Source organism: Mustelus asterias, chromosome 10, assembly GCF_964213995.1.
Source record: "Mustelus asterias chromosome 10, sMusAst1.hap1.1, whole genome shotgun sequence".
NCBI lineage: Eukaryota > Metazoa > Chordata > Chondrichthyes > Carcharhiniformes > Triakidae > Mustelus > Mustelus asterias.
Window position 1 is genome coordinate 37,132,714 of NC_135810.1, and position 21,734 is coordinate 37,154,447.

A 21,734-nucleotide genomic window follows, 5' to 3' on the forward strand; every position below is an offset into this window, starting at 1 on the left:
GCCGGGGTTGTCTACCTACTTGGCCTCCTCTGCTCATCCTCTCAATAGATCACATCTATCCTGGCCTCCACTTTGTTCATCAAGACACCCAAGAAAGTATGACTGAATTTGGTGCTGGAGCACCTTACTTGGGCCATCTCCTCCTTGAGTGTTGGGTAGGTTGCTGTGTGGGCACCTTTTTAAATATGGCTTCTGGATATGACAGTAGAATGTGGGCCAACCAGGCTGTCCCACAGCGCACACATTGGGAAATCTCCTATTGCAGTGATCTCCAATCTTTACAAGCACAAGATCATTTTTAGCATCAAAATGCAGCACAAGATCTACTCTTAAAAATTCAATTTTACAAAAACCTCCCAAAATGTTCTTATGCATAACATTCACCTAATCTTGACACCTGTGCTTGCACACTATCTGTGAGTACTGTGAAGTCTGAATCATAGCGTGGGATGGCCGGTGTCCTATAGTCCATCAGATGAGCGCGATACTCAGACTTAAATTAGTAAGACACGATCTTACCCTAACAAAATCCATGCTGACTATCTCTGATCAACCCATGCCTTCCTAAGTGACAGTTTAACCTGTCTCTCAAGAATTGATTCTTGATAGCTGTATGGAGAGGTATTCTTCCTATCTTTTCAAGATGTCTAATGTCTACACAGGAGGTAATGGCCAGGACAATACAGAATCTTAGCCATGAAACAGAAGCTGTAATCTGTCCAATCATCAGACAAGCAAGTGCCTCCTGAAACCATTATAGAGAGACAGATCATGTGAACAGAATAACCATTTTTGAGATCCCTTTTATTACAAGATGCAATTTGTTGTGTAAGGTTCTGGAAGAACTGCAAATGAATCAGTAACTAGCTCATTACTCCCTAGTTAAGGCCATATCTCTATTCCAGTTAAAATTGCAGAACATAGATTGTGATTTATCATCATTACCTCCGGTGCAAACATCATCGACATAGTTTTTAAACATAAATTGTCTCTGGTAATTGTAATTGGGCTTCGACTTCTGGAACTTCAAGAACACCGTGGAGAAAAATTTGCCACATCCACAATCACCAGTCAAGAACTCATTGCAGTGAACACTTTTTTTTTAACCTATTAGCATTGAACTTCAATTTGGTTAAGAAAGTGCCAACTGCATGCCTTGTAATTCTGTATACTTGTGTTGTGAAGCTCAGATGTGTGTTTATCTTTTTGAATGTTTTTATGTCCTTATCTGTGTGTTATTATCTCAATTAAAAACAAACTACTTTTTATTTTAAAGTGCCAGACATGTTTCTTTACGATCAGCACATACATGGTTAAGCACAGGCAGTGCTTCATCTTCACTAAATTCATGAAAAACCCTATTACGGTCAGATTTGGAGTGGAAGGTTATGGGAGTAATTCTTAACCCTCCTCACATTGCCATATTACGGTGAATCCAAATTACTAGCTAAAGCATTCCCACTCTATGATACAATGTGAAATAACAGATTATAAAACGGTATACTCACATCTTACAAACAGTTTCACTGGTGCAGCAAGCGTTGGATGCTTTATCAGAGAGGTTGCATTCTTCAAACCTTTGTTATGTTTTGCTAATTTGTAGTTTCTGCTAACTGTCCTAGTTGGATTTTGTTGATTTGCCTGGTTTCTTCTTGTCTTTGAAATCTTTGGTGACACCCATATAATATTGGGTGCCAGGCCACCTTTAGCAGCACTGCACATTCTCACAAGTGGATCCTCACTTTGCTCCTTTCTATAAAAATCTGGAGGAACTGGAAAGAGCAACCAATTAGGGCATTATTTATCATTGAAAACAAAATGAAGATTATAATATTGTTCAAGGATTAAGCATTTCATTACATCTATGGGATTCAGTTTTCTGATGAAAAGTATTGCTTACTTTCTAATTATCATCTTAAATCCATTTAAATGTATACTTCCAATGATCTAATTTATCTTGACATTATTATTACCATTACTATCCAGAAATGTGCACGTATTATTCAGGAATATGCAATGTTCCAATATCTTCTTTAACCTTCAAAATATTTCAAAGATTTTTTTATGATACAACTAGCTCTCAATTACATAGCAAGGGAGATGACCAACAAGTTAGTCCCTGCCATGTGTAGCATACATTGGGTTATTCTACTGAAGCCCAGCAAGTTCACACTAGTACCTACTTCCTGAAAGTGAATCAAAACTTCCTGAAAATATTGAAGTGTTCCAGAAGTGGAGTGAAAAGAGATCACAGCAAATCCATAACTCGAGGCCTTGTGAGTGCATTTTTAAATTTTAAGGTTAGGCTATCACAGCTGTGTTACTTAGTTTATCATACTTGGCAAACACTTGGCAGGTACATAATGTTTTTTAATTCTATATTTTGTGGGATGTGGGCATCTCTAGGTAATCCAGCATTTATTGCTCATCAACACAATCACAGAAAATGTTGGAAAATTGCAGCAGGTCTGACAATACTTTTCATTGTATGTTAATACATGTGACAATAATAAATCAAATCAAAGTATCTGTGGAGAGAGATTAGAGCCAACGTTTTGAGTCTGAATGACCCTTCATCACAGTTTTTATTTATCGCCCATCCCTAGTTGTCCTTGAAAAGGTGTTGGTGAGCTACCTTCTTGAACTGTTGCAGTTCCTGAGAAGTAGGTACACCCACCGTGCCATTTTGAGAGATTTCCAGGATTTTAACCCAGTGAAAAAGAAGAAATGACAATATAATTTTAAGGCAGGATGATGAGTGACATGGAAGGTACCTCTAGGTGGTGGTGTTCCTATGTGTCTGCTGCAGTTGTCCTTCTAAATGGCAGCAGTTGTGGGTTTGGAAGGTGCTGCCTAAGGAACCTTGGTGAATTCCTGCAGTGCATCTTGTACACAATACACACAGCTGCCACTGTTTGTTGATGGTGGAGGGAGTGAATGTTTGTGGAAGGGGTAGCAATCAAGCTTTGTTCTAGATGGTGTTGAGCATCTTCAGTGTTGTTGGAGCTGCACTCATCCAGGCAAGTGGAGAGTATTCTATTACAGTCCTGACTTGTAGATGGTGGACAGGCTTTGGTGAAACAGGAGGTGAGTTCCTCGCTGCAGGATTCCGCACCTCACCATGCTCTTGAAGTGACAGTATTTATATGGCGAGTCCAGTTTAGTTTCTGGTTAATGGAACCCCCAGGATATTGATAGTGGGGGATTCATCAATGTTAATGCATCAAGGGACGATGGTTAGATCCACTCTTGTTGGAGATGGTCGTTGCCTGGAACTTGTGTGGAATGAATATAATTTGCCACTTGTCAGCCCAAGCCTGAATATTGTCCAGGTTTATTGCATTTGGACATGGACTGCTTCAGTATCTGAAGAGTCACAAATGGTACTGAACGTTGTATAGTCATCAGCAAACATCCCCACTTCTGACCTTATGATGGAAGGAAGGTCATTGATGAAGCAGCTGAAGATGGTTGGGGCTAAGACATTACTCTGAGGAACACCTGCACTGATATCCTGGAGCTGAGATGATTGATGTCAAACCACCTCAACCATTTTTATTTGTGCCAGCTAGGAGTCTAATCCGTGGATGGTTTAACCCCTGATTCCATTGACGCTAATATTGCTAGGACTCCCTGATGCTATACTTGGGCAAAAGCTGCCTTGATGCCAAGGGCAATCACTCTCAACTAACGTCTGGCATTCAGCTCTTTTGTCCATGTTTGAACCAAGGCTGTAATGAGGTCATGAGCTGAGTGACCCTGACAGAACCCTAATTGAGCTTCCATGAACAGGTTATTGCTGAGTAAGTGCTGCTTGATAGCACTTTTGATGACCCCTTCATTACTTTACTCATGATTAAATAGTGATGGGCAATAAATGCTGGCCAACCAATGATGTCCACATCCCATGAATTAATTTTAAAAAACTCGAGAGTAGACGGCTGGGGCAGTAATTGGCCAGGTTGGATTTGTCCTGTTTCTCGTGTACGGGACATACCTGGGCAATGTTCCACATTGCAAGATAGAAGTAAGTGTTGAGCTGTACTTGAACAGGTGGGCTCGGTTCATGGCAAATTCTGGAGCACAAGTCAGGAATATTGTCAGGGCTTGTAGCCTTCGAGATCTCCGTTGCCTTCAGTTGTTTCATGATATCATGTAGAGTGAATCAAATTGGCTGAAGACTGACATCTGGGGATCTCCAGTGGTGGCTGAGATGGATCATCTCATTACATCAGGGATAGACAGCATGTCCTCATCAAAGGGAGGTCATGCTTAATAAACTTGATTGAAATTTTTGAGGAGATGTCCAGGTGTGTAGATGAGGGTAGTGTAGTTGATGTATCTTAAATGGATTTCAGCAAAGCCTTTGACAAGGTCCCACATGAGAGACTTATAAAGAAGGCAAATGCACATGGGATACAGGATAATTTGATAAAGTGGATTCAAAATTAACTCAGTTGCAGGAAACAGAGGGTGATGACAGAAGGCTGTTTTAGTGACTGGAAGAAGTTTAACAACACCAGGTTAAAGTCCAACAGGTTTATTTGGTAGCAAAAGCCACACAAGCTTTCTATGCCTTTGCTACCAAATAAACCTGTTGGACTTTAACCTGGTGTTGTTAAACTTCTTACTGTGTTTATCCCAGTCCAACGCCGGCATCTCCACATCATTAGTGACTGGAAGCCAGTGTCCAATGGCGTACCACAGGGATCAATGTTGTATCCCCTATTATTCCTCATTTATATAAACAACATGGGATGGAGGGTTATAGATAGGCCTAAAAGGTAGGGATATGTTCGGCACAACTTGTGGGGCCGAAGGGCCTGTTTTGTGCTGCAGTTTTTCTATGTTTCTATTCTATGTTTCTTAACATCAATAACAATGTGTGTGTGTGTGTGGGGGGGGGGGGGGGGGGGGGGTGGGGGGATTAGTAAGCTTGCAGAATGACACAAAGATTGACCGGATGGTTAACAGTGAGGTTAAGTGTCTTGGGCTACAAGGAGGTATAGGCAGGATTGTCAAATGAAAAGATAAGTGGCAGATGGTATTTAACCCTGAAAAGTGTGAGGTGATACACTTTGGAAGGAGTAATTTGACAAGGAGATATTCAGTGAAGAGGCATGACACTGGGAAGTTCTGTGGAACAAAAGGACCTTGGTGTGTTTGTTCATTGATCTCTGAAGGCGAAAGGACATGTTAGTAGGATGGTAAAAAGGCATATGGTTCACCTAACTTTATCAATCAAGACATAGATTCCAAAAGCAGGGAAGTCATGTTGGAGTTGTATAGAACTTTGGTGAGGCCACAGCTGGAGTATTGTGTGCAATTCTGGTCACCGTATTGTAGGAAGGATGTGATTGGGCTAGAATACAAGAGCAGGGATGTACTTCTGAGGCTGTATAAGGCTCTGGTCAGACCCCATTTGGAGTACTGTGAACAGTTTTGGGCCCCATATCTAAGGAAGGATGTGTTGGCTTTGGAAAGTATCCAGAGGAGGTTCACAAGAATGATCCCTGGAATTAAGAGCTTCTCGTATGAGGAACGGCTGAGGACTCTGGGTCGGTACTCGTTGGAGTTTAGAAGGATGAGGGGGGATCTTATTGAAACTTACAGGATACTGCGAGGCCTGGATAGAGTGGACGTGGAGAGGATGTTTCCACCAGTAGAAAAAACTAGAACCAGAGGGCACAACCTCAGGCTAAAGGGACGATCCTTTAAAACAGAGATGAGAAGGAATTTCGTCAGCCAGAGAGTAGTGAATCTGTGGAACTCCTAGCCGCAGAAGGCTGTGGAGGCCAGGTCATTGAGTGTCTTTAAGACAGAGATAGGTAGGTTCTTGATTAATAAGGGGATCAGGGGTTATGGAGAAAAGGCAGAAGAATAGGGGTGAGAAAAATATCAGCCATGATTGACTGGCAGAGCAGACTCGATAGGCCGGGTGGCCTAATTCTGCTCCTACGTCTTATAGTCTTATTGCACTGGGGTGCGGAGGAGATTCACCAGGATACTGCCTGGGATGGAATATGTTATGAAGAGAGGCTGGATGAGCTTGGGTTGTTTGCGTTGGAGCAGAGAAGACTGAGGGGTGACCTGATTGAGGTGTACAAGATTATGAAGGGCATGGACAGAGTGGACAAGGAGCAGCTGTTCCCCTTACTTGACGAGTCAGTCACAAATGAACTCCACAGGCGTATCATTCTTTGGGTGAAATGTATCCCCCTTACCTTGAACAAATGTTCATTTGGGTGAAGAAATTTCTCATCTCCTTCCTAAATGGTCTATCCTGTATCCTCAGACTGTGACTCCTGATTCTGGACTCCTTCACCATTGGGAATATCCTCCCTGTATCTACCCTGTTTAGTCCTGTTTGAATTTTATAGGTCTCTATGAGATCCTTCCTCATTCGTCTGAACTCCAGCGAAAACAATCTTAACCTAGTCAATCCCTCCTCACACATCTGTCCCACCATCCTCGGAATCAGCCTGGGATATACCTCCGCTGCACTCCCTTGAGAGCAGGAAAGGAGACTAAAACTGCACACAATTAGGTAGGAGGTCAGGTATTTTGCGCGCGTCGTGCAGAATCGATGGGCCGAAGGGCCTCTTCTGCACTGTATGATTCAATGTGTGGGGAACTGTACATGGTGATCAGCAGGCAGTTTCCTTGCCCTGGTGCCATGAGACTTCATGGGGTCCTGAATCGATGTTAGAACATAGAACATAGAACATTACAGCGCAGAACAGGCCCTTCGGCCCACGATGTTGCACCGACCAGTTAAAAAAAAACTGTGACCCTCCAACCTAAACCAATTTCTTTTCGTCCATGAACCTATCTACGGATCTCTTAAACGCCCCCAAACTAGGCGCATTTACTACTGATGCTGGCAGGGCATTCCAATCCCTCACCACCCTCTGGGTAAAGAACCTACCCCTGACATCGGTTCTATAACTACCCCCCCTCAATTTAAAGCCATGCCCCCTCGTGCTGGATTTCTCCATCAGAGGAAAAAGGCTATCACTATCCACCCTATCTAAACCTCTAATCATCTTATATGTTTCAATAAGATCCCCTCTTAGCCGCCGCCTTTCCAGCGAAAACAATCCCAAATCCCTCAGCCTCTCCTCATAGGATCTCCCCTCCATACCAGGCAACATCCTGGTAAACCTCCTCTGCACCCTCTCCAAAGCCTCCACATCCTTCCTGTAATGTGGGGACCAGAACTGCACACAGTACTCCAAGTGCGGCCGCACCAGAGTTGTGTACAGTTGCAACATAACGCTACGACTCCTAAATTCAATCCCCCTACCAATAAACGCCAAGACACCATATGCCTTCTTAACAACCTTATCTACTTGATTCCCAACTTTCAGGGATCTATGCACACATACACCTAGATCCCTCTGCTCCTCCACACTATTCAAAGTCCTCCCGTTAGCCCTATACTCAACACATCTGTTATTCCTACCAAAGTGAATTACCTCACACTTCTCCGCATTAAACTCCATCCGCCACCTCTCGGCCCAACTTTGCAACCTGTCTAAGTCTTCCTGCAAACTACGACACCCTTCCTCACTGTCTACCACACCACCGACTTTGGTGTCATCAGCAAATTTGCTAATCCACCCAACTATACCCTCATCCAGATCATTAATAAATATTACAAACAGCAGTGGCCCCAAAACAGATCCCTGAGGTACACCACTTGTAACCGCACTCCATGATGAATATTTACTATCAACCACCACCCTCTGTTTCCTATCCGCTAGCCAATTCCTGATCCAATTTCCTAGATCACCCCCAATCCCATACATCTGCATTTTCTGCAGAAGCCTACCATGGTGAACCTTATCAAACGCCTTACTAAAATCCATATATACCACGTCCACTGCCTTGCCCCCATCCACCTCCTTGGTCACTTTCTCAAAAAACTCAATAAGGTTAGTAAGGCACGACCTACCTGCCACAAAACCATGCTGACTATCACCTATCAATTCATTACTCTCCAAATAACTATAAATCCTATCCCTTATAATTTTTTCCAATGTTCAGAGCACCCAGGGCAATTTCAGTGTCTGGCCTGCTAAGTCTGTCCTGCTGGTGGGACAGGACATGCTGAAGAATGGTGATGGTGGTGTCTTGGACATTATCTGTAAGGTATGATTCTGTGAGTAAGACAATGTCAGGCAGCTGACAAACAAACAACAGAAAATGCTGCCAAATTTCAGCAGTTCTGATGGCATCCGTCAAGAGAGAATAGAGTCAACGTTTCAAGTCTGGATAACTGAAGGTTATATATCTATAAGACATCTCTCCCAATTTTGGGACTAGCCACGTGGTGGTCTCCTTATTTGCGGAAGGATATATTGGCCTTGGAGGGAGTGCAGAGAAGGTTCACCAGGTTGATACCAGAGATGAGGGGTGTTGATTATGAGGAGAGACTGAGCAGATTGGGTTTGTATTCGTTGGAATTTAGAAGGCTGAGGGGGGATCTTATAGAGACCTATAAGATAATGAAGGGGCTGGATAGGGTAGAGATGGAGAGATTCTTTCCACTTAGAAAGGAAATTAGAACTAGAGGGCACAGCCTCAAAATAAAGGGGGGTCGGTTTAGGACAGAGTTGAGGAGGAACTTCTTCTCTCAGAGGGTGGTGAATCTCTGCCCACTGAAGTGATGGAGGCTACCTCGTTGAATATGTTTAAATCACGGATAGATGGATTCCTGATCGGTAAGGGAATTAGGGGTTATAGGGATCAGGCGGGTAGGTGGAACTGATCCACTTCAGATCAGCCATGATCTTATTGAATGGCGGGGCAGGCTCGAGGGGCTAGATGGCCTACTCCTGCTCCTATTTCTTATGTTCTTATGTTCTTATGTTAGTAAGGAGGACTTTGCAGGGTTGACAAGGTTGGATTTGTTGACATAATTTCACGTGCCTGGGTTGAAACCAGGTGGTCTGTCCAGTTTCTTCCTTTTTGTTTTCTTTGTAGCTGTTGGATACAATTGAGTGACTTGTTAGGCCATTTCAGAGGGCACAAGAGTCAACCACATTGCTGTTGGTCTGGAGTCACATGTAGGCCAGACGGGTAAGGACGGCAGATTTCCTTCCCTCAAGGACTTTAGTGACCAGCTGGAGTTTCATGGTCATCATTAGACTTTTAACTCCAGATTGAGTTTAAATATGCCATGGTGGAATTTGAACCCGGGTCCCCAGAGCATTACCCTGGATGTCTAGATTACTAGTCCAGTTACAATGATATTAAACTCAGTGAGTCTGTCCATTTTCAAGAAATTGTTCAAAAACCATTTGAAAATCTTATCTTCACACTATCTTCACACCGCTGATTATAATACAATGACAAGGAGAAGTGAAATGTATTATTGCAATTAACTTACTCAGAATTGTCAAATTGATTTGATTTCCTTCAGCTGCGCAGGTGTTTGTAAGTACACAAAAGTTTTGTTTTTCAGCACTAAGCTGCTGGAAGTTGACTCTGTTGGTTAGAGAGGCATTGATGCGTTTCGAACAGTTGACATTTTCTAAAGAGCTCTTCGTCGAGCTTACAACAAGGAACTGTATTGTTTCGTTGTGTTCCACCTGCCATCTAAACCAGCTGATTGCTGCTTTTTCAATTAATTCACAATGTGAGCCCATGCCATTTCTATGTCCATGTGGATGATGTGTTTGTTTCCCTGCAGAAATAACTTAATATTAATATCAAATATCTTGAAGTAGTTTAATATAATGTAAATATTTTGTTAGCATGAATTTCTTAGCTTATAATATCACATCTTCAACAATGACACAAGTTCTATTAGAACAGAATAATTCTGTTGATCTTAATTCATTTGTTCTGCCCTGCATTAACATTATTGTCTTGATCTTGCTGACCTACATTGGTTTCCAGTCCAAAGTCATGGCCTCATCTTTAAATCGTTTTATGGAATCAGTCCACCTTTTCTACAATTTCCTCAGACTTATATCCCCTCCTGAACAGTTGATTCTTCTGAGCCTCGAACCTTGAGCATTCCTCTCTCATGGTAGGATGTTTAGCAATCTCAATTCTTCTGTTTGCAGCTTTCTATGTACACCAACCTGTATAACTCACTATGCACCATTAAAAATCCTCATAAGATCAATTTCTTCAATCAAACTTTAACTCACGCATCCGAATCTCTCCTTTCCTGTTTGAATGTCGTTTCTTTTGCAAAGAACGAAAGAATCTCTACAGTACAGAAAGAGACTATTTGGCCCATCAAGTCTGCACCAACTCTCCGAAAGTGCGTTACACCCAGGCCCTCCCCTCTGCCCTGTCTTCGTAACCTGCGCATTTACCATGGCTAATTCACTGAACCTACACATCTTTGGAAACTAAAGGGCAATTTAGCATGGTCAACCTACTTCACCTGCTTATCTTTGGACTGCGGTTGGAAACCGGAGCACCCAGAGGAAACCCACGCAGACACGGGGAGAACGTGCAAACTCCACACAGTCACCCGAGGCCGGAATCGAACCTGGGTTCCTGGCGTTGGAAGGTAACAATGCTAACCACTGTGCCACCATGCTGACCCAAAAAATGATTTCCTTATGGCAATTTGTGTTGTGACATTTCTTTATATTGAAGGTCTTAAAGAAATTGTAGTCCTCCTCCTCCTTTAGGTGCCATGCCCGAAAGGGACATTGGTGACTATGGACTTTGATTGGATGGGCCATGATTAAGCTTGGCAAAGTGTTACAGTTGTTTACCATTGCCTTCTCCAGTATGGCTGACAAGAAAACCCTCCCACTTTTATCACCTGCCATCAGGTATATTGGAAGGTACATTGATAATCAACCTGTTTGGCCACAATATGAATGCATCGTCCATGGCCATCAAGTTGGAAAGTGGGACTTTAATCTTACCTCTGGCCCAGGTGTAAGCATGCTACAATTCTACCACAAGGCCACAATTACAATGTGTTGAAGCATGTTGTTGTCAGAAGCTATTTTAAATTATCATTATGTAAAGTACCCTGTAATATTGCATGTATATGGTCCAATTTAAATCAATAGTGTGTATTTGAGGTATTTAAGGCTTTTCATTTGTAAAAAGGAAAGTTCTGATGAAAAGTCATTAACCAATATTGAACACTGTTCCTCTCTAAATGACTGCTGTTAAGCCTGCTGAGAATCTCCAGCATTTTCTATTTTTATATCAGGCATCCACATCATTTTGTTTTGTTAATAAAATGATACATCAACAAAAAGAGGGAAGTCAACAATTAACAAGTAACAAAGAAAAGTACAGCACAGGAACAGGCCCTCCTGCCCTACAAGCCTGTGCTGCTCATGATGCCCGAAATAAACTAAAAGAAGCCCTCTGCCCTTACTCGATCCGTATCCCTCTATTCCCTCCTTATTCCTGTACCCATCCAGATGCCTCTTAAATGTTGCTAACGTGCCTGCTTCCACCACCTCTTCTGGCAGCGTGTTCCAGGCACCCACCAATCTCTGCGTGAAAAACTTCCCTCGCACATCTCCCTTAAACTTTCCCCCTCTCACCTTGAACCTGTGCCCCTTGTAATTGACAATTGCAACCTTGGAAAAAGCCTCTGACTATCCACCATATCTGCCTGTCATAATTTTGTAGACTTCTATCAGGTCTCCCCTCAGCCTCCATCTTTCCAGTGAAAACAATCCTAGTTTATTCAACGTCTCCTCATAGCCAACACCCTCGAGACCAGGAAACATCCTGGTGAACCTTCTTTGCACTCTCTCCAAAACTTCCACGTCTTTCTGGTAGTGTGGTGACCAGAAGTGCACACAATACTCCAAATGCAGCCTAACCAAGATTTTAAAAAGCTGCAAAATGATTTCCCAACTTTTATACCCAATACCGCAGCTGATGAAGACAAGCATACCATATGCTTTCTTAATCACCTTCGCCATTTGTGTTGCCACTTTTTGGGAACTGTGGACCTGCACACCCAAATCCCTGTGAATGTTAATGTTCCTGAGGGTTCTGCCATTTACAGTATAATTCATACCTAAATTTGATCCTCCAAAGTGCATCACCTTGCATTTGTCCAGATTAAACTTCATCTGCTATTTCTGTGCCCAAGTTTGCAATCTATCTATATCTTGTTGTATCCTCTAACAATCCCCAGCACTATCAGCAACTCCGCCAATCGTCATGTCATCCACAAACTTACTAATCAGACCCCCCACATTTTCCTCCAGATCATTTATATATACTACAAACAACAGAGATCCCAGCATTGAACCCTGCGGGAACACCACTAGCTACAGAGCTCCATTCTGAAAAACACCCTTCCACTGCTACTCTCTGTCTTCTATAACCAAGTAAGAAGTTTAACAACACCAGGTTAAAGTCCAACAGGTTTATTTGGCAGCAAAAGCCACACAAGCTTTCGGAGCTCCAAGCCCCTTCTTCAGGTGAGTGGGAATTCTGTTCACAAACAGGGCATATAAAGACACAGACTCAATTTACATGAATAATGGTTGGAATGTGAATAGTTACAGCTAATCAAGTCTTTAAGATACAAACAACGTGAGTGGAGAGAGCATCAAGACAGGCTAAAAAGATGTGTATTGTCTCCAGACAAGACAGCCAGTGAAACTCTGCAGGTCCAGGCAAGCTGTGGGGGTTACAAATAGTGTGACATGAACCCAATATTCCGGTTGAGGCCGTCCTCGTGTGTGCGGAACTTGGCTATCAGTTTCTGCTCAGCGACTCTGCGCCGTCGTGTGTCGTGAAGGCCGCCTTGGAGAACGCTTACCCGAATATCAGAGGCCGAATGCCCGTGACCGCTGAAGTGCTCCCCAACAGGAAGAGAACAGTCTTGCCTGGTGATTGTCGAGCGGTGTTCATTCATCCGTTGTCGCAGTGTCTGCATAGTCTCCCCAATGTACCATGCCTCGGGACATCCTTTCCTGCAGCGTATCAGGTAGACAACGTTGGCTGAGTTGCAAGAGTATGTACCGTGTACCTGGTGGATGGTGTTCTCACGTGAGATTATGGCATCTGTGTCGATGATCCGGCACATCTTGCAGAGATTGCTGTGGCAGGGTTGTGTGGTTTCGTGGTCACTGTTCTCCTGAAGGCTGGGTAGTTTGCTGCGGACAATGGTCTGTTTGAGGTTGTGCGGTTGTTTGAAGGCAAGAAGTGGGGGTGTGGGGATGGCCTTGGCGAGATGTTCGTCTTCATCAATGACATATTGAAGGCTTCGGAGGAGATGCCGTAGCTTCTCCGCTCCGGGGAAGTACTGGACAACGAAGGGTACTCTGTCCACTGTGTCCCGTGTTTGTCTTCTGAGGAGGTCGGTGCGGTTTTTCGCTGTGGCGGGTCGGAACTGTTGATCAATGAGTCGAGCGCTATATCCTGCTCTTACGAGGGCATCTTTCAGCGTCTGGAGGTGTCTGTTGCGATCCTCCTCATCCGAGCAGATCCTGTGTATACGGAGGGCATGTCCGTAGGGGTTGGCTTCTTGTGGTGAACCATAGATGGTTACCACTATGGGTACTTGTACATATGTTACTCTTGTTACTGTTGGGGTTAGGGTTTGGGTGTTCCACCTGTTATTATTGTTTATGTGGTACACTCCGTTCGGCTCCGCTTTCTTACAGGAGTATAAAGGTCACTGCTACTTTCTAGTAGACCTTAGTCTGGGATAATATTGTTAAGTAGTGTGATCCAATCTTGTTGTGAATAAAAGCCTTTATTCCCGGGTAAGTCCTAGCCTCCCGTGTGAATCAATCGCGCATCAATTTTTTTCGCAACAAAATACTGAAAATTTTGTTCGAAAAAAAAATGGAGCAGACGCTAAAGCCCGATCGGCTAACCTTGGATCCGCGTGTCGCTGGGGCGTCAAATGCTTTCGACCATTGGTTGAAGTGCTTCGAGGATTACGTTGAGGCCTCGACAGTAGTCCAGTCCGATGCCGACAGATTGCGGGTCCTCCACGCAAGGGTGAGCAACACTGTGTATGCAACAATTCACGATTCCCAAAATTACAAAGATGCTATCGAATTACTCAAGAAGCTGTATAATAAACAGCCGAACGAAATTCATGTTCGTCACCTATTAGCCACTCGACGGCGGCAGCCCGGCGAAACTACGGGACGGTACTTGCGCGAACTTCAACAGCTAGCCAGAGCCTGCAACTGCAAGGAGGTGTCGGCTACTCAATACACCAACGACCTTATTCGGGACGCGTTCGTGGCGGGAATCGGCTCATTCTATATTCGCCTGCGGCTGCGAGAGCAGGGTAACCTGGACCTGGCTAAGATGGTAGAATTGGCCGATGCAATGGAAACGGCCTCCAGAAGTCTCGAAACCTACCCCACCGACCACGTGGGAACAGCGTGGCAAGCACAGCCACCGCCTCAACTGTACTCGGCGGCTCCTTGGAACTGCGTGATAATGCTCCCAACTTCAGACCTGACGGCTGCGGCAGCTCCTGGAGGCTCACGGTGCTATTTCTGCAGATTGGCGAAGCATCCTCGCCAAAGATGTCCGGCCAGGACGGTGTTTTGCTCCACCTGTGGAAAGAAAGGGCACTATGCAAAAGTGTGCCGAGCAAAGACTCCTTCCAAGCCCAGCAGTGCTGCGTGCGACTCCCCAGGATCCATCTCCTCGTCTCCGGCCTCATCGATGTCTTCAGCCACGTGTGATCCACGGGCGCCGCCATTTCCTATGATGATGACGCAAGTCACGTGCGACCTGCGGGTGCCGCCGTTTTCAACATCCTCGACCACGTGCGATTCATGGGCGCAGCCACTTTGGTCGACACCGGCCGCAGGGGACCAGCAGGGGTCCTCGTCGTCGGCTATCTCAGCTGCCTGCAGTTACGCTCGGGATCCAACAGTGGCGTCAATCATCCTGGACCAGGCCAAGCCTCACAAACTCGACAAGTCCATGATGGACATAGAGGTAAACGGGCGCCTGGCGCGTTGCCTGTTTGACAGCAGGAGCACGGAGAGCTTCATCCATCCGGATACAGTAAAACGGTGCGCTCTCCGTGTGCAAACTGTCAGGCAGGCAATCTCCATGGCGTCGAGGTCCCGATCTGTCCTCGTTCTTGGGAGCTGTGTGGTAACCTTAACGGTGCGGGGCACAGTCTACGAGAACTTCAGGCTCCTCGTGTTATCGCACCTTTGCGCTCCGGTACTCCTGGGGCTAGACTTTATGGTCCACCTGAAGAGTGTGACCCTGCAGTACGATGGGCCACTCCCTCCACTTTCAGTGGGAGAACAGCAGCCTCCAAATTGTCGAGCGCGCTCCACATGTGGCCTCTCAACACTCAAAATTACCCCGCCTTCCCTATTCGAAAATCCCATGCCAGGCTGCAAGCCCATCGCGACTAAGAGCAGGCGTTACAGCACTGAGGATCGGATCTTTATTAGATCTGAGGTTCAGTGGCTCCTCAGGGAAGGGGTCATTCAACCTAGCACTAGCCCATGGAGAGCACAAGTCGTGATGGTTAAGACTGGAGACAAGCCCCGGATGGTCATAGACTATAGTCAGACCATTAATAGGTACACGCAGCTGGACGTGTACCCTCTCCCGCGCATATCTGACATGGTCAACCAGATTGCGCAGTACCGGGTGTTCTCCACCATCGACTTGAAGTCAGCCTACCACCAGCTCCCCATTCGCCCAGAGGACCACAAATACACGGCCTTTGAGGCGGATGGCCGTCTCTACCACTTTTTAAGAGTCCCTTTCGGCATCACTAATGGGGTCTCGGTCTTCCAGCGTGAGATGGACCGAATGGTGGACCAAAACGGGCTACGGGCATCCTTCCCGTACCTGGACAATGTCACTATCTGTGGCCATGACCAGCAGGACCACGACGCAAACCTCCAGAAGTTTTTACACACTGCGTCTCTCCTGAACCTGACCTATAACAAGGAGAAGTGCGTATTTAGCAAGCACCGCCTAGCAATCCTCGGATACGTGGTGGAAAACGGGGTCATCGGCCCCGATCCAGACCGTATGCGTCCCCTCCTTGAACTTCCCCTACCCACTAGCATCAAAGTACTGAGAAGATGTTTAGGCTTCTTCTCGTACTATGCACAGTGGGTCCCCAATTACGCGGACAAAGCCCGTCCGCTCATAAAATCTACCTCTTTTCCCCTGACAGCAGAGGCTCGCCTAGCCTTTGCAGGGATAAAAGCCGACATCGCGAAAGCCACGATGCACGCTGTTGATGAGTCCATCCCTTTTCAAGTGGAGAGTGATGCATCTGATTTCGCCCTGGCCGCCACACTTAACCAGGCGGGCAGGCCCATCGCCTTTTTCTCTCGCACCCTCCAAGGCCCTCAAATTCGGCACTCCTCTGTGGAGAAAGAGGCTCAGGCCATTGTGGAGGCCGTACGGCATTGGCGCCATTATTTGGCTGGCAAACGGTTTACCCTGCTCACGGACCAGCGGTCCGTGGCCTTCATGTTCAACAACACGTTAAAGGGAAAAATTAAGAATGATAAAATCTTGAGGTGGCGAATCGAACTCTCCACCTACAACTATGATATCATGTACCGTCCGGGGAAGCTCAATGAGCCCTCAGATGCCCTGTCGCGTGGAACATGTGCCAGTGTGCAGGAGGACCGGTTACAGGCCCTCCACAATGATCTCTGCCATCCGGGGATGTGTCCAAGAATGCAACCGATTCCGGAGAGTAGTCCATGGTGAGTCTGATGGTGGAATGGAACTTGTTGATGTCATCGTAGAGTTGTTTCAGTGATTGTTCACCATGGCTTCTATAACCAAGCTAGTTCTGTATCCATTTAGCCAGCCTACCCCAAATCCTATGTGATTTTAGTTTTTGTACCTGTCTGCCATGTGGGACCTTGCCAAACGCCTTACTAAAGTCCATATAAATGACATCCACAGCTCTTCCCTCATCAATTATCTTTGTCACCTCTTCAAAAAACTCAATCAAATTGGTGAGACATAGCCTTCCCCGTATAAAACCATACTGCCTATCACCAATTAGTCCATTTTCTTCCAAATGTGCATATATTCCGTCCCTCAGTATCTTCTCCAAAAGCTTCCCCATCACTGACATCAGCTCACCGGCCTATAGTTTCCTGGATTATCCCTGCTTCCCTTCTTAAACAAGGGAACAACATTGGCTATTAACCAGAATTACCATCATGTCTAGAGTCATAGAGGTTTACAGCATGGAACCAGGCCCTTCGGCCCAACTTGTCCATGCCACCCTTTTTTTAACCACTAAGCTAGTCCCAATTGCCTACATTTGGCCTATATCCCTCTAAAGACCATTTTACCCATGTAACTGTCTAAATGCTTTTTAAAAGACAAAATTGTACCCGTCTCTGGCAGCTTGTTCCAAACACTCACCAACCTCTGTGAAAAAATTTCCCCTCTGGACCCTTTTGTATCTCTCCCCTCTCACCTTAAACCTATGCCCTCTAGTTTTAGACTACCATACCTTTGGAAAGATATTGACTATCTAGCTGATCTATACCCCTCATTATTTTATTGACCTCTATCAGATCACCCCTCAGCCTCCTCAGCTCCAGGGAAAATAGTCCCAGTCTATCCAACCTCCCCTTATAACTCAAACCATCAAGTCCCGGTAGCATCCTAGACAATCTTTTCTGCACTCTTTCTAGTTTAATAATATCCTTTCTATTATATGGTGACCAGAACTGTACACACTTATGGCCTTACTAATATATATTGAATAAGTGTGTTTCAAGAATACAAACAGAAGTACCACTGATAGTTGACTGATGGAGACGATGATTGTTGAACTCAGGCAGGATGATGGAGTGGGTGTTCTAGTTGAGCTCAGTGCCTTTTGAAGGAAACAAGATTATCCAGAATTTGCACTCCTGTTTGCTATCCATTGATTCCATGAATGATGGTAACTCTTGTTGGAGTAAACTCAAAATTAAAGCATACACGATGGTTACCTGGCACAAAATGGACTCTGGGAAAAGACATTAAGATGTGCTGACTTGGGCACAGACATTGCACAGCGAGTTAAAACCTGTTAGTGTCTAAATTACTGCAGGAAATAGATCAGACCTTGAGGCATCTTAGCTTTAGATAAAGCAGAACCAAAACAATGAGTTTTGATAACGAGATCAGTCATTGATGAGGGACATAAATGCATAAATGTATCTACTCTATGTGTAACGATGTGTTAACTGTCAATGTCCATCCTTGTCTATTATTTGTATAACGATGTGCTAACGGCTAATGTCCGTACTTATCTATTATTTGAAAATGTATAAAAGATGCTCAACTGCCATTGTAAAGTTGAGAAGGTGACTGCGCGCACTGCGGAGAGCCCAGCGCTTCTCCCAAAGCTTTGTCCAATAAAACTGCATGTTGAATCTTTAAGTCTGACTCTGATTGTGATTTTCCCACAACACTCTATAGGAAGACCTGTACTTAATTCTCAGCCTATCTCATTGTATTTCAAATATAAAAATCAAAATAAAAACAGAAAATAATTAGTTGTAGTTGAGGAGTTTACCTAATTCCCTATTTAAATAAGGGCATAACATTCACAATCCTCCAGTTCTCTGGCATCACTCCAAAATCCAAAAAGGATTTCCAGATTGCCATCAGAATCTCCAGTTGTGTGCTTTCCATTTGGAACAAGAGTTTTCTACTTCGAGGAACTCCCAACCATTTTTAACACTTCATCTATTTTTATCATCCAACAATTGCTCCAGCCACTGATTTTACATTAGCCACATCCTTTTTGCAGAAAGAACAGGTTTATTATCTCAGCTATGTCCCTCTGCCTCCAAGGAGGATTTCCTTTTTGATCATATATCATCTTCATTGTCCTAAGATGTTAATAATAAAAATGCAAACTCATCAGGGAAAAACTAAAAGTCAACTTTCAAATGTCAATTATTCTAAATAGCACAATTTGCGCAGCTCTGTTCATGTTTAACTCAATCAAATTCAGTCAAAGGATAAATATTACACAGTTGCAGAGTAATTAAATGAGTGAAGTAGCATCCAATTCACATTTCTCATTTATTCCATATAAAGAATTCTTAAGGGCTGAATGAAGATTGTTGCAAATTCTTAAGGGCTGAATGAAGATTGTTGCAAATTGATCATCAAGGAATCAGAATTAAAGCCTAATAAACTCAACAATTTTCATATTACTCTCTGTTAAACATTCCTAAACTGTTTTTAAACTAATTCATTTCTTACTGTCAAACACACAAACACGTGCATAACCCATGCATTTTGTTTGATGTGTAAGAAACTAGACATGACACTACACATCACACTTTGGTATATTGCGCCATATCAAGAATAGCACATTGCCATGCTACGTCAAAGAAAATGCCAGCTATGGAGTTGTGCCCTCTATTCTAACCATTAATCACAGCAGACATTGAGTGGAGACAAGACAACCACCTATCACTGCCCTCCCCATCCCCATGCTGACTGGAAAAGGAACAATCAGAGGCACAATAACTTTATTTGGCTCTCACACAGTGTAAGTAATTGTAACTTTTCATAACAACATAGGACATGGAAATAAAAAAATTGAGAGAGATACAGAATGTGTGGCCAATCCAAAATTACAAAATTGCCTTCAGTGTGTCTGCTTCAGAAGAACAAATTCAGCTTTCATTTATATAGTTCTTTTTAATAGCGTGGAAATACTCAAAACACTTCAAGGAGGCTGAACAGATGTTGAGTCATTGTAAAGTAAAAGTTGAGACATTGAAGACAGGGTTGAAGACCAAGGTACTGTGGGGGCTTTTGATAATGGGGAAATAGGTAGCAAGGCAGGCGGATTTAGAGAGAGTTCCAGGGTGGAATGCTGTACTGGTGGAATCAACATTAAGGTGAAGCAAAGAAGACCATATTTGGAAGAGCAGAGGGGATGTCCTGGTAACTGACTGAGATAATTTGCTGAGGTAGGATGTGGTGAGGCTCTGGGAAGTTTTCTAATTGAAGACAAAAATCTTGAGTTTAATGTGATGCCCATGATATTTGGTGAAGATAGAATTACTGAAGGGATATGAGTTAGAGAAAATTATAGTGCAAGAAGCGGAAGTTTGGACAAATCCCTCTTTACAATCTGAAAATTTTAAGTGTTTGAAATGAATGTTTATACTGAAGAACTGACATCTAAGAAGACTGAACATAACCTCCATTTTCAGAGGAGGAGGAATTGGGAGATAAAACAGAAAATGCTGGATAAACGCAGGAGACCTGGCAGCATCTGTGGAGAGAGAATTAGAGATAATGGGTGGAATTTTCCCATCCCACCTGCCATGGGAACCATAGCAGGCAGGACAGGATCATGCAGAGGTCTGATGACCTCAGACGGGACTTTCCAGTCTTGAGGCGATTATGACCAGAAAATCCCACCCAAAGTTTTGGGTCCATATAACTTCTTCAGGACAGGAGATGGGAGACATTGAGCTCAGCAAAGCATCAACGAGGATTTCACCAGGAATGGGCCAAGGTAATAAGCAGAGGATGGGAAATAGTGCACAGTTGGAAACAGATGATCTTGACACAGGAAAGAACATCAGCTCAAAGTCAAACAGAACACTTGGGTTACACAACCTCTGGGATAACAAAGAACAAGAAGATTACAGCACAGGAACAGGCCCTTCGGCCCTCCAAGCCTGCACCAACCATGCTGCCCGTCTGAACTAAAACTTCCGAGTGCTGTCACCTTGATATTCATACTTTGGACAAAATTCAGTCCAGGGTGTCAGTAATTTTAATCAAAAGGTTGGTATGTAAGGACAAACACTATTGAATGCATAAATCCCAAGGCATCCCTTGGATAAAAATCAAAGAAACAAAGTAAAGAAGAATTTGACACCCAATACCAACATTGATTTTTTGCAATAAACTTGTTTTTCGAACTTCTGCTCAGCTAGATAGTCAGAACTATGACTGGTCTGATTGTTATAAATTGAATCTCTCTAAAATAAAAAACAGAATGCTGGAAATACCCAGCAGGACTGGCAGCACCTGTAAAGAGAGAAACAGACTTAAGACTTTCTCCAGAGGTGCTGTCAGACATATTCCAACATTTCCTGTTTTTTTCTGCTTTCCAGCATCTGCAATATTTTATCTGAAACTCCCTGTTGCCCAGTAACTGCTGATATGAATTTTACCTCAAAGTATAAAGCATTAGATTATTGTAAACATTCATGCAGTCTGTTGCAAAAAACATTTTGTTCCGATCATAATTGAAGGCTACCGTTCACTGAAATCTACACTTGTTCAAACCTCAATCAAAGCCTGTTCTGATCAAAGAATTAAAATGATCATCATCATCGCAAGAAAATGTCTCTTTCTTTACCATCTGAATATTTGAGTTTTTGAAAGAAAGCATGTTTGGAAACTTACCATTTGTGCTGAGGAACAGACATATAATAAGGTAGAATACGTCGTTCATTTTCAGAAGAAGTCAAATACACGCCTGATAACAATCTCTGCTCTGATCAGAAAGGAAGTAACCAGCACATTTGCACTATTCCTCCACAGTCAACTTTAACACTGCTGCAAAAACCACCTGGGTTTCATAGATTGCAAGATAATAGCAATAACGGGTGACAATCTAGAACTGATTAAAAATAAAGGGTTGCCTATTTAAAATGGAGATGAGATGAAACCTTTTCTCTGAGGGTTGTAAATCTTTGAAACTCTCTTCCTGAAAAGATGATGGAAGCAGAGTCTTTGAATATTTTAAAGGCGGA

The 21,734-nt window shown here is 43.8% G+C and overlaps 1 long non-coding RNA gene across 1 annotated transcript; it reads right to left on the reverse strand.

Annotated features, from left to right (window-relative positions):
• Nucleotides 1-1,535: 1,535 nt before the first annotated feature.
• Nucleotides 1,536-21,469, reverse strand: LOC144499563 (uncharacterized). Its single transcript, XR_013498863.1, has 3 exons — nucleotides 21,385-21,469; nucleotides 9,395-9,691; nucleotides 1,536-1,772 (listed from the first exon to the last, which is right to left on the reverse strand). It is a non-coding gene; the product is annotated as an uncharacterized LOC144499563 (long non-coding RNA).
• Nucleotides 21,470-21,734: the final 265 nt, after the last annotated feature.